The following is a 14,736-nucleotide window of genomic DNA, read 5'->3' on the forward strand; positions in this document are numbered from 1 at the left end:
ACCTGAGAAACAGAATACGAATGAAACACACAAATTGTTTGGTTGTTAGGGCTCCCTTAAATGGCCAACAGTGAACTGGCGGGTTTGGAAGTGAATTTGGACATCATCAGACTATCTAAAGTGGTATGGGACCCCATTTGGTAAAGGTAGGAACATTATTTAATTCCTACCGGAGGACCCGTTTGGATTGTTTGGGTAGAGGGAAATGGATAAGACATAGTGGCGATGTAGGAGTTACTATTGGAGGCAAAGCTTAGAATGGTTGCTATTCCAGAAAACTTTAGGACTCATTTGTGGTGTATACAAAAGGGGGTTGTGTCGAGAATGTCGTAGATACTTTTAAACAGTTACTGTCTATTGGAAGTCTTTTGATGGGATTGAGTGCTGATAATCTGTGAACCCTCTTAATATGCTTTTAATTTTGTAAGACGTAGAAAATGGAATATAGTTGGGATGCTGGTTAACATGTAGTGTTGTATGCCTGTTGAGTAGAGTTTGATAGTGTTTGTATGCTAATTTAAGAGAAATAAGGCCAAAGAAGTGAAAGCAACAACAGTATCAACAGAAAACATTTATTATGTGCTAATCGCGAACAAAATCTTTAACCATTTGTAAGCTCTAGGGTAGACTTACCTCGTGTTAGTCGACAGGCCTGCCTGAGCGAGAAAACTACTATGCTGTAAGAGAGAGGTAATAACATAATTAGTTCTGGGACGCTTGGGCACGCCCTGGGTTGCGGGTTTGCTGTTGGGTGATACTTGAAAAATTCCTGCAAATATAAGCGTGAAAGAGTACCAGGAGCGTTATTTTGGGTTTTATGGACCCGAGAAAAGTGCTCGAAACAGTTCTGTGTGTAACTGAGCCTAAACGGTGTTTGTATTGTATTTTTTTTTTTTTTTTTTTACACCCAGCTTACTAACGTAGTGCCTACAGGCGAAATTGTATTAGCTAGCTAAGGTTGGTGACAGGTGACGCCCTAACTACTTGCCAAGTGGCTTTGAGAGGCTCTACCTATGATTTGGCTCGTGGGGCCTTTGTGCCACTGAGGTGGGTGGCGGGGTGTTGGCCTCTCGGTGACCGAAACAGAATGAAAATCGATTGGCCGTGACGGGTGAGGCCCTAACTATGACATGATGCAAGGCTATAACTATGCGTTGGGCCGATTGGGCACGAACCTCCGAACGGAAGGGCTGACTGTATGCCTTGCGGGACCACTTTGACTAATAGGCGGAGAGGCCTATGGGACCATACCTAATATTTGGCGAGAGTTTAAACTTACTTCTGATCCCACCTGAATTTTTTAGTTACCGCACCTGCTGATTGTCCTGAGCAACGTATACTGTAGTTGTAAATGAACCTACACGACCCGTATATGTAGACTAATGTCTAGCAGAATTGACTTGTCCTGATCACTAGAACTCTTACCTGCTGCGTCTGCATTTAACCAAGAAGGAAGGAATATCTTATAACAGGAGAAATTAAAACATAATTAATTGTTATCTTAAATATATATGCGTAGCTTAGTTAGCGACAAATAATGCCCCAGACAGAAGCTGAGCATGACATAACCACAGTTTAACACATTTATGTACACAAACACACAATTGCTTTAAGGAAAAATACTTTAGTAAATAAATTACCCTGTCCTAGTACAGGTTAAATATGTGTATGTCCAAGGACAAAAGAACAGGAAAAGAACATGATGAAGGAATATATCAGCGCTGTTTAGGCGGAACTAACTACTACTGCTATGACAGAGCGGAAACCAGCGTGGTACTACTTGATATGATACCACAAGAACATAACGATGAATGTACACTATAAAATTAAACGACAGTTTGTATAGAATGAATGAAAACTGTATGAGAGTGTCTCCATTACCGACTGCTGTAAGCACACAAATGGTTAACTATATGACTTTAAGTGGACGGACACTAGACGTTGAAAGAATGTAACTGCCGGTACTCCCTGTAACTAGAAATGTGCGCTGGGGTAACCCCATTAGGGTTTAGTCAGAAATGTTCACGAAAAAGTATAACATGCTATAAAGGCCAACGATAGACTGGCTGCCCGGCAAATGTAAAAATGGGAATACGGCAAGCTAAATTGGCACCCTAATCATTACAGCGCTTAAAAAGAAGCGGACTATAACTGAGCGCTTAATGTAGTACAATAAAGAAACTGAGACCTCTAATAAAGTTCAACCAGAGGGAAAAAAAAAAATTAACTTAAATTGACATCCAATTTGAATACAGCCTAGTGTAATCAGGAACATGAGATGCAGGAGACAGAAGTGGGCGTAAAATAAACTTATTTAACAACCTTACACAAACAAAAACACCTTAGCAATGATTTTAGAAAATACACCGTGAATGTATGACCCTAATCACCCTAAAACATCCTGACTAGGATATTGCTGGTCGTTATAAATGTAGACATAAATACAATGGAAGGCTGATTTTAAAGAAAGACACATATGTATCGGAACAGTAAGCAAAGAAATTTTAGGCAAACTGACAACTAAACATTCACAAATGGTACTGCTGCTGAGGTCAGTTAACCGAAAGCCAGACCACATGAATCTGTAGTGGTACATGACGACCGATTAACATGAGTGTGATAGTATTGAAGGAAAGTTTAGACGAAGATGTAAATGACGATAAGTACAGGGAAACGTGCGGAAAGACAGAGTATAAATAATGGTGTAGCCGTACGATTGCTGGCTGTATAGTCATACTCCCCAGGCAGATTAGTATATATTAAAGGGCATATACATATAACTGTACTAAGAAAAACACAGAAGATGACAATAGTACAAAACCTTCTTGACGGCTAAATGAAGAATCTTTGACAATTATATACTACAAGATAATATCAAAAACATACAGCCGCTGCTGTATACATGTACATAAGAGTATGGAGAGCGTGTGTGCATGCTTTTATTACCATAACTAAATAAAACAGGGGAATACAGTTGCAAATAATTGCCAAACCATAAAAAAAAAAAAAACTAAATTTACCCAGAACCATAAGAATAGCACGAAACTTAATTTTTAATGTATACAGAGCGTGACGAAGGGCATTGCTATGGATGTATTTGCCGAATGCAGCACGAAATAGGGAGATGACCACGGAATGGCCCGTACGTAAGTAGAGGGGTTAAACTAAAGAAACGTATAATCGGGTAAACGAGGCCGGTAGGTGGCAATTATAAAAGAGGAACCTTTACACGCCGCATACCCTGTGAGTACGTGGGGGGCTCATATGCATGTAACCCATTGCTGGGGACCCCAGAAAATCGTAAGGTTCCCCAGTTAATGGAACCCATGGCGAGTCCGAAGCACCCGACTGTCAACTCACGGCTTACTCGGGGAGATGGCCTTGTGGAGCCGCTAGGCACCCGACACCAGCAGTAACTTGAGTCGTGAATTTCTCACTCTGTATTAACCCTGAAACGAAAACACAATGCACTGCCGGCATATGGGAAAATGACGTCAGGAATACGTGACCGGAAGTAAACCGCATTACTTGTGAGATGGAGCAGGCGGGAAACAAAAGAAAAGACAGATACAGTGTACAATTTGAAAGGTACCATGAAAGTTATACAACATATAAATGAATAAAACCAAAATATATCGACCATAGCCACAAGGTGGCGATATTTAGCCTCACATACTGAGTAAATGACATTCTGACAGTTAAAACCAGCCTAACGCCGGGAAAAGCTAAGAAAGAAAATAGTTTCAAAATCTATCATTGTGTAGATGGTTGACTACATCATTCTATTCACCATAAGACATATCACTGTACTACCGTACACCTTAAACCCTGATCGGACTAGTTGTCCATGCTTTGCAATTTGGACTTTATCTGGTTACCCTTAGTTATAACACAGTTTACAGTGTTTGAACATACCAACAAGGCAAATAATTCACACAGCATTTACAAACACATTTATCAATAAAATGTAGACTTTTTAACATTCACCTTCCTGTATAAACAAAACATTGTTCTCAGAGACAACTTTTGGATTCACCGAAAGCAGCCCCAACTAGGAAGATGTTACCTCGAACAAGGAGCGCACGTAGGTATAGGGAGGGAATGTATTGCAGCGTCTGAATGGAAAACTAAGCCGGTATGCTACATGAAAGCAAGAAAGTACCCTTTATGTGCCGTGCCCCCTGTGAGTACGTGGGGGGTCCCTTTGAGCCTAGCACGTTGCCGGGGAGCCTGAGGGACGAAGGGGTTCCCTACTTAATGTTACTCGTGGCGTTGGATGCGCCCGTGTAGTAACTTACTGTTAACCCAAGGAACAGCCTTGTACAGCGGAAAGGCTTCCTTTTACCGGCCCGACCTCGATCAGAAGCCCCTATCTCGCTTGCCGCCGCGTCTGGATTACGTGAACCGGAAGTAGAACGACGAAGCACTTCCGGGTTCGTCGCTGAGAGGTAGCTGGATTGAAGTACGTTATATAGGGCAAGTTTGTGCCTCCCACAATTACAGGCCAAGCCTTCTATATATATAATATAATATTGATAAAATGTAAATTGTAAAAAAATTTTTTTTTAGAAAATATATGTTACAAATAATTTAAAGGAAATGGCAGAGTTCGAAATCTATATTTATACCTTTGGGTTGTAAAGTCCCAAGGTTAAAAATCCACCTCATTTCATTTTGAGCTAAAATTTTATTAAAATCACCACCTCTCCAATTACCTAAAATTTTGTGTATGCCCATAAACGTCCCTGAGGGTTGCTGTTATGTGGAGTCTTAAAATGATTAGATACACTGTGTCCTTCATATCCCTTCTTAATGTTCCTTACGTGTTCTTCTATTCTGGTGTGCAAATTTCGTTTTGTGCGGCCCACATACTTGAGGCCGCATGGACATTCCAACAGATACACTACATTGGTTGAATGACAAGTGATAAGGTTATTTATATTGAATTCTTCATTTTCTGGAATTTCCCTATATGTCTTTTTTTACATCCAGTGCTCCTGCACGCCAAGCACATCCCGCAGCCAAAAAAACCTTTCCTAGTGTCAATTGGTTTTATACTGCATGGTTTTCTGATGTGATTCCTTTCTAGTAGCTTTTTCATGTTGGGTGCTCCTCTGAAAACCACCTTGGGTTTGTCTGGTAGAATAGTGGGAAAAACTGGGTCCTCCTTTAAAATTGACCAATGTTTATTAATAATTCTTTTAAATTGATGGTTACCATGACTGTAGTTACAGAAAATGGGTATGTTATCATTAAATCTTATTTTATTCTCATTAATCCCTTTATCTGTAAATAGAGTTTCTCTCTTAATTGCCATTACCTTGTTTAAATGTTTGGTTAAATCGTCTTGTTTACATCCCTTTTCCAACAAGTTATCTTCTAGTTTGTGCGACTGTTCAATAAATTTAGTCTCCTCAGTGCAATTTCTTTTTATCCGGATAAATTGGGATTTGGGAATTCCCTTAAGCCAAGGTGTGAAATGACAACTCGTAGTGTGAATGAAACTATTCACATCTACTTTTTTAAAATGAGTACTAGTTTTGATTTTATTATCTTCAATAAAAATATCAAGGTCTAAGAAGTTCACTCTCGTTTTACTAAAATCCGTAGTCAGGGCTATACCCCAATCATTATTGTTCAATGTGTTAATGAAGTTGGTTAATGAGTCTTCTGTGCCCTCCCAAATAAAAAACAGATCATCTATGTAACGGCGATAGGTAACGAGGCCAGTCGCCCAGACAGCCCCATGATGAATAAACTGGAGCTCCCAATATGCCATGAAAAGATTGGCGTAGCTGGGCGCGAACCTCGCTCCCATCATCGTTCCACAGGCCTGCAAATAGAAATGTCATACCAAAAATAATTGCTAGTTAAAATTAAAAGAATCCCTTGCATAATAAAATCTACATGATCAGGAGAGAAATTACCTGATTGCTCTAAGAAGCACCTAGTGGCCATACAGCCCCTATCATGTGCAATAATGGTGTAATAATTTTGCAATAATTGGTGCAATAATTTTTTCGTTCCACACCAATTTATCTATGTGACTTAATATATCTCCAGTATCTTTCAGATAGCTGGGTATTCGTTGAACAATTGGTTACAAGCATTGGTCTATGTACTCAGATAATCTGCAGGACACAGAACCGATGCCTGAGACTATAGGCCTCCCTGGAGGTTGGGTTGGGTTCTTGTGAACTTTGGGAAGGTGGTATAGTACTGGAATTTTTGGGAAATCAATTTTTTTTTAAAAATTCTTTATTTTTGATGTGCATGTATAAACAATCGCATGACTGTAATGCCACAACAGCATTCTTAAGTAATAAAAACATTCAAGAGTTCGGACAGTTGTTAAGCATTAGTAAGTGCGCACATTTTTTTTTTTTATACAGTGAATAATAAAACAGGTTGGGTACATGCTGGCTATTCAAGATGAATTGCACAAACGTGTAGGAACAGTAGCTGAAGAAGATATAGTGACTTTTAGTCGTTGCATGCAGCTAGACAACACATTTTTGTTTTAAAGGATGCAAGCTAGAGTCTACTCTGGTAGAAACGGTGCAGAGCGTAGTGTGTTTTGTTAGACATTTTGAGTAGCACTCAGGATTTAGAGGAGGAAAAGGGAACAGGGAAGAGGAGTAGGCTCCCTAGACTGACCATCTATGTAACACTAAGTTTGTTCATGCAGGGTACTGCTTTAAACACAATCTGCTGAGTGCGTTTAGATGTGGGCACATCATTAGCTAATCACATTGTAGAGATCTTTTAGACGGCATCAAAATAATGTGTCACAGGGTGCATGTGCCTATCATGGCAGATAAGGGTTAAATCAAAAATAGGTGGCAACACAATATTAGACATACAGTCCTCTAGGTAAGCCAAGGTTACCGACAAAGTCCATCGGTGCCCTGCAAGATGGGTCAGCTGGTCTGGCAGCCTGATGTCGCTGGGGTATCCCTGCAAGCAGATCCGCTGTGTGGTACTTTCATGCCCTCCGCCGGCGATCAGAAGTCCCTCAGTGCTGTGTGTTCAGGGTACCATGTTGCTGGTTCCTCGTGGCCATCAGTTGGGGTCCTGTACAAGCTGATTTTAAGGCCCAGGGAGGCATTCGCGGCAGCTGAGCCTCAGCCGTGGGTAGGTGGTCGGGGACTTCCCATACGGGTCATCTCTTGTGTTCCTGCTTGTGATTCGCAGGTAGGGGCCATTCTCAGCGAGCTGTTGTTTCTGCCTGCGGGCAGGTATAGCTGTGTTGCGCGGTATTGGTCGTGTTGCCGCCATTTTGGTGTCGACGTGCGTTGTGCACTGTAGGTTGGGTGGTGGCCTGTGGACGGCGGTATTTTCCTCCATTGCGGGCCGGGATAACCCCCCCGGTCCAGAGGGGGGGGAACGGGGACAGTACCGGACGGGTCTGGCCATGGTTGAGCGCCGATGGGCAGGATAGTGGGGCAGCGGCCATCTGCCCCACTCACCGCCGGAGTAGGCCTCGTTTGCGCCAGTGAGGATTCTTCCTCCAGGGGACTGAAACCGGGCCGGCCAGCCTCACGCTGGGTCCGGTGCTCTCCACCCGATAAGGTCCACTGCCACTGGCCGGCTCTTCATGCCAAAAGTCTGGTTTTCATGTTTATTTTGTTGTGAGTGCCAGGAGCTGGTCTAACATGCGACCATCTTGCTTGGCGGCCTGGCCCCGCCCCCGGGAAATCAATTTTTAAATAATTGAACTCTATTTGATTCAAGATCCCATTTATGAATCCTTCATTTAGATAATTATGGAATTTTTCCTTCAAATTTTTAGTGGGATCTGCTCCTATGATTCCTTATTATAGTCATCTAGTGTCATCAGGACTACACCCCCCCCCCCCCCCTGCCCCCCACACACCCTTATCCGCTGGTTTTATGATTATTGAATTATCTTTCTGGAATTTCTTCAGAGCCATACACTCTTTACTGGTGAGGTTCTGTTGGTGTTTATTGGGTTCTTTAATTTTATTTATATCTCTCATCACTAATTGTTCAAATGTTACCATTTCGCTTGATATTAAGCCTCCAGGAATTTAATGTGGGGAATGCTATCCCTGTTAAATTAGCATACTGCCAACAAACCTCAGAGCCAGGAATTCAAGGCTCTGTTTAAGTGGAGCATAACTATTACCACCTTATCACATTATATTTACTCTCCGTACAATCCTACCTATGTGGTTTCTTTCTCTCTGTTTGCTCTATATCGCCGGGAGAACATCGTTTGGGACAAAGGGGTGTGTTGCTGCCTTAAAAGCAAAAAGGAGCTATTTACGGAGCCAATAGTTTATAGGCTCCAATCCACGTGAGTGGTTTAAGCAAATTACTACTATTATTCATTTTCATTTCTGTAAACCATCTGCACTATATTTTCTTTTTTTGCTGTTTTATTTTGTATGTACATTTGGATATATTTTGTCACTGTATTGGAGGGGCGAGTATACCCCCACATTATTTATATTTATTATAGCGCTCCACTCGTTGGTATATTGTTTATAGCACTTTCTAGGTACTTGCGTGCAAAATTTATGTCCTCATAAGTAAGCATCTCAGTTTCTTCAACCTGCATGGGTTTTGGCCAAACAGATGCAACTGCAAAATAGTTAGTAGAGGATTAGCCAGAGATTGGTTAGCAGTTCCCAAGAATCTGGCGGCACAAACACTCCAGGATGGTCTATACAATCATACCAACACAAGGATCAATACAACATAAACAATTCCTAAAAGGATACAGCTTTCCTATGGGTAGGTCTATTGCGCCATTACCGTGCATGCGCACTAGGTCTCCCCCACTGGCTGTTGTCGGCGGGGAAGGAGTGAGGGCGGAGCCTGACCCAGAACCGAGGGACACCAGCGCTGGATTCAGGCAAGTGGCTGAAGGGGTTTTAACCCCTTCAGCCCCACGGAAGGGGGGCGCGAGGAAGGGGGGGCCTATTAAACCTACAGTCCCAGGAAATCGTTTTTTTTTTTTTCCTGGCACTATAGGATCCCTCTAATTATTATATTATTTATTTTTATCTATCTTCTTCTAGGTCATTTTGCTAAAATATCTTCTAATAGCGGAGCCGGACAAGCATCCTGACCGGACGCACTTTACAGGAGCTCCCGCCGAGCAGACCTAAACTCGACGAAAAACCTGAGAAAACCCGCTGAAATTCTGCCGCAAATCAGTCTACCGGCTAGAGGAAGCTCTCCTGTAGGTGCCGATACCAAACTCGACACCAGTCTCGTCCGGGAACCGCGGCAACGGTATGAGGCCTAGCAACAGCACGGGGGAAGGACGGCCGCCTTCCCGCCAGATGCTGAAAGCAACACCAGAGCGTGGAACATGCACCCCCCCCCCTATGGACCGGTGGGGGATATCCCGGTCCCCATTAAAGGGAGAGTCCCGAACCCTGCACCAAGCGACAGGTACAAAGACCCCTCGAAGACACGCAGCGGCAGGGACACCCAAAATGGCGGAGCATTATCAGCCAATGCCACCTAATAAGCTCCGGAAACAATCTGGTGCCTCACACACAGGTGAACAGGCAAAAGACCCCATTACTATTATCTTTGACCGCTTCTGGGTCATGCTGGAAGCACGCCTGCGGGCGGGAAAGCCGCACCGAATCTCCCACACTATTACCAGAGCCGATGGCGGAAGGGTATGTGAGGGCCCACTTCAGGGCAGCGCAAACAACCAAGCTCCCGACACTCAAGTTACATGCCCTCCCGGGCTGAGAGCAACAAGGGGCAAGCCCCAGAGGTGCCGGCCACACAAGGGGGGAAAAGCAAAGCGAAGACCCAAGCAACCAGGCAAAACTCCCTGCAACACCCCGAAAGGGTCGAGCCTGGACCACACCGGTCTCCAGGCCCGTGGCCTACACGCACCAGCCCTCATGCAACCCCGGGGCAGAAGGGGTCCCCCGCCCCCGATGCATCGCGGCAACACACAGCCGGGACAGCACCCAGACGTACGATCCACACCAGGGAGACAACGAACGACTGGCACCCACAAGGCCCGCAGCAACAGAGTCCGAATATCGGCACACGCTACGGAAGAGAGAGCCTTAGCATACCAGGCCAGTACAGACGTCCGTCAGCAAGGTCTTAACCAGCAGAGATATCAGAACCTTCCCACACCGCACCTGACAGCACTGGCCCAGATTCAGAACCAACGCTTGTGGGGGACCAGCACCAGGGTGAGAGGAGACAATGGGTCGGCAAGCGCTAAAGACTACCTACTGAAACATAATAGTGGCATCGGATGACGGCAAACAGGCCCACCGCTGCGGCCGCTAGCCGTGCAATACAGGACTGAAACCCCAGTGCAACACCTAACCTTTTATAATTAACTCGATAGACTTATAATTAACTCGATAGCCAATTTGGCCCTTAATGCTACGAACAGTTCATTAGCTACACTGTAGAAGGTTAAAATCAGTTCAATTTTATTTTTATTTTTATTTTGATTCGTACAAAGCTTTTGATATATACATCTGACCAAAATTTTTATTTTAATGCTAGACATGTCGAAGCCAAGCCTACTCAGTGCCATGCCTGTTTAGTAATGTCATATAATTGCATACCGTAAACCACTGGTTACCTGTCAGGTTCATCTTACTTCTTTATTAAACTGCAGACTCGCACAGTTGCTAACAAAATACAAATGTTACCGTTAACCATCCTTAAAACTGCAATGCCATAGATGTGACGTAACATTTAATTTACTTGTAAACGCAATTACATTAGGCAATTTTTAGACTTGTATAGCCCAGCGGGTAACACAATGCTACAACCACTTGTTATGTTGGACCGTAATTTAAAGTATGCCTAGACCTGTTTTAAAAATATAAAATATACTAATGGCGACGACACCACTAGCAATGATACTACTGTCCTTCCAGCGAGGTCACAGCCCAACCAGTTCACCGAACTGTCATTGTCTAGCTTGCTTATCCTGTAATGATGACACTTTTGGTAGTGTTGCTGCTAGTAATAGTGCTACTGTTCCGCCAACGAGGTCACACTCAATTTCGTTCAGCACACCTTCATTGTTTTATTTGCTTAATTTGTTTAACCTGTAAGGACAACTCTACTGTTAAACTTTAAAAAAAAAGAAAAAAGAGGCTGCTACTCTTGGGAATACATGCAACTATTGTGTACACTTATGCAAACTGTATGTTTTACACGCATTAACCCATCATTTTATTTTCTGTACTGAACCATCATATGCCTCAATAAAAACAAAGATTGACAAAAAAAAAAAAAAAAAAAAATATCTTCTAATAAGGTCTTCCAGCAAAATGCTTCCAATTTACCAATATAAATATAATACAAGTACTCCTTACTTACTGACCAGATTCCGTTCTTACGACCCGGTCGTAGAACGAATTGGTCGGTAAGTGAGGAGTTGAGGGATTCCCTGCTCTGGTGTGCTAGTCTATGTTCGAGGAAATTTCCCCGAACATAGACAAACACACCAGAGCAGGGAATCCCTCTAATCTGTGTTTGGGGAACCTCCAGAAGTGATAGGATGCAATGGTTGCATTCTTGCTAGTGGTACAGCATGAGACATGTTTTAAAAACACTAAAGGCTTGCGTTAACGACATGCAAATATTCCCTTACATTACTATGTAAACTCATAGACAATGGACATGAACACATAACACACCAATTCAAAATATATAAATCATACTCAGCAATCATTGCAATATGATTCATGTTGTCATCCAACATAACAGAAAACAAAAGACGTAGTAGATACACACAATGGATAACCAGCAGAGGTGCAAATACAAAAAGCAAATTCATGGACACGCCGATAAATCATAACCAATCCAAAATAAGTTAAAGGAACACTATAGGGTCAGGAACACAAACATGTTTTCCGGACCCTATAGTTATAAAACCACCATCTATCCCCCCTGGTCCCCTCTTGCCTCCCTAAATATAGAAAACTCTTACACCTCCAATTAAATATTATACTCCATTCTCTATCTTGGGCAAAACACAGTCATTAGTGGGATTTATGCTTTTATACAATTTACAGAGATCCTTTTGAACAAGCGTATGCATATTAAGATTTACAAACAGCTATTTCACCTTTACAGAGACAGTCAATACTTAAGATATAACATCACTCAGCAAAAGAAACAATTTAACAACTACAAATTATTATATAGTAAATTTACAATATACGTTACTCAATGCCATACAATGGAAATCTGCAAAACATAATTTTCCATTTAGTAAACAACAATGCAGATTCTGTTAAAACAGACTATAATAACCATAGTATTCCATCACCAACTATTCCAAATAACATACTTTAACCTTCTCAAACATCTAGTTTCTCTTCTAGCAACTTTAAAACTTAATCTTTTATAAACCAAGCCTTAAACATATTCTCCTACTTACTATTTTCTAATTGCATTCTTTATTCCGCACAATTAAAGAAAACAGATAAGGACTGAATCCAAAACATGACATATCTGTACAGCATGAAACCGAGAAATTTAACTCCCTGACACAATGTGTGTTATTACAGATAAAATGAAGCTGTGCGCGGCAACAATGGCTATAGTATTCAACAGTCCATAAAACAGTTATTCAATAAGCTATTAGGCAGGAATTTCTATTTACATCCATAGATTGGGACAAACTGATTAAAAAATATTTTAAAAACACAGTAACCGGAATATTTAAATGTTCTAATTGTCAGTTAAGTTGCACACTCTATATATGCATATTTTCTGCGTTAGCAATGGGCATCCAAATCACATATTAACATATAGTCACGGTATCCACACAGAATAAACTTTTAATAGCTATAGTATTTATAATATATTATTGTAAGGTATACCATTATATCAATATTTTATATCCAAGTTTCTACTTGCTTTTACTTGTATTCTCTTAATCACCTTATTACACTTAAAGCACCTTAGTATGTTTTTAGAAAGATGGGGTCCACTTATATAGCGTGCTTTTTCTTAGATTTTTACTTTCAACTTTTATTTATCAATTGCATATATGCTGGCCGTTCTGGCCACAGAAGGTCTGCACCCTGTCAATTATTTTGTTTCTCTCAGATGATGCTACATATAGACATTGAGAAAATATTTGGACCAGGTGACACAGAACTGGTGTCATCTGCATTTTTTAGGACTCTCAGAGATTCAACATATTTATGCTATGACGTAAAATGGTCTGGCAAACCTTTGGGTTGACCGGTCAAGTTGAGTGTCCAAGGGCCATACAAATGTAGATTCTACCGTTCTACAATTGTGGTCACAAGAGATTTAAACCTCAGCAAATGCCCTTCAACAAATTTATTTCCACTTTCACAATTTAAAAGAACACATTAAATCAGAAATATATTAGTGGCAAGCCTTCTTCCATCCCAAGAAGATGAAACTACTGAAATGGGGAGTAAGTATTGTACCACTTCTTAATTTCATACCCTTAAGTTAAATGTATTTTATTTTTATCATGTTTTAACCCTAGTTTTATCAGGGATCTGTCTTCCTCCCGCTGCCCCAGGAAGGGAGGATGGTGATACATCAACAGTTGTATTATACATGATTCCTTTAGTGAGGATTAGCTGCAGTATGGGTCATCATACAGTTCATGGGAAATGGGATCATTAACTATCTTGTGTGCAATTTTGGTGTATAACTCTGTCCAATGATAAAACTATCCCTGTGTGTTTTTCTAATCCATGGGCAAGTCCTGGTCTTAAAAAAATGTACCAGGCTCATATGAAATTTAACTTTTTGTTCATATTACCAAAACATTCACCTCAAACATATATTCCTAGTCCCAATGTAAAAGGAAACATATTGAGTTCATTAATAAAAAACATACAAATCATAATTTTTTTTATCAATTGCATCAGACCCCATTCTGTAACGTAGGAGAAACTACTCCACTGCTTTCAGGTGACAAAGTGTACCAAACTTATAAATACCCTACTAACTAAACAGACAATAAATCAACATATAGACTCACCTAGAGTCTCCCTAACAAAGTTACCGAAATAGAAATCACCCTAATATATCAGACATCACCCTAAAGCTGACACTCAATATCAGACATCATACTAATGGTGGCTCTCAATAACAGACATCACCCAAATGGTGACTCTCAATAACGGACAGCAGAAAGAATGTCAATGTAGCATCCTGTAGAACGAGGAAATCCTAAATATTAACGTACAAGAAGTAGACCCTATCCGTGGAGAGTAGTCAACGGGTATGGTCGATGTGTTGTGTTAAGCTGAAAGAGAATGTAAGACGTGTTAATCATATGGAAATGAACCGTGAACTAACAAAAAAGCATCACAATAATAATTTCTTAACTAATCTATCATTTATAAATATACAGACATAATATTAAAGAATTAAGTTAATCTATCTCCTAAAGCATGAATTTAACAATCAATAATGAACCCAGCATAACCCAAAAAGCAAAGCCCGTAAAACTAGCTAACTAGGAATATAAAGGACCAGATAATCTAGAATGCAATTGAAGAAAAAAACAAAATAATCCTAATCGATCAATGAACCACATGTGTTTAGAGAAAGGGAGGGAAATGCGAATAAACAAGGGGGAGGGAGAAATATTTGCCTCTTGTCATTACTAAAATTAAGATTATTAGTACACTAAAGCCAGCATAATCTTTAATTTTACCATGTAACAAGAGGCTTCATATTTTGCATTTTTAATGCAATGCT

The sequence above is a fragment of the Pelobates fuscus genome, chromosome 3 (genome assembly GCF_036172605.1).
Source record: "Pelobates fuscus isolate aPelFus1 chromosome 3, aPelFus1.pri, whole genome shotgun sequence".
NCBI classification, from domain to species: Eukaryota; Metazoa; Chordata; class Amphibia; order Anura; family Pelobatidae; genus Pelobates; species Pelobates fuscus.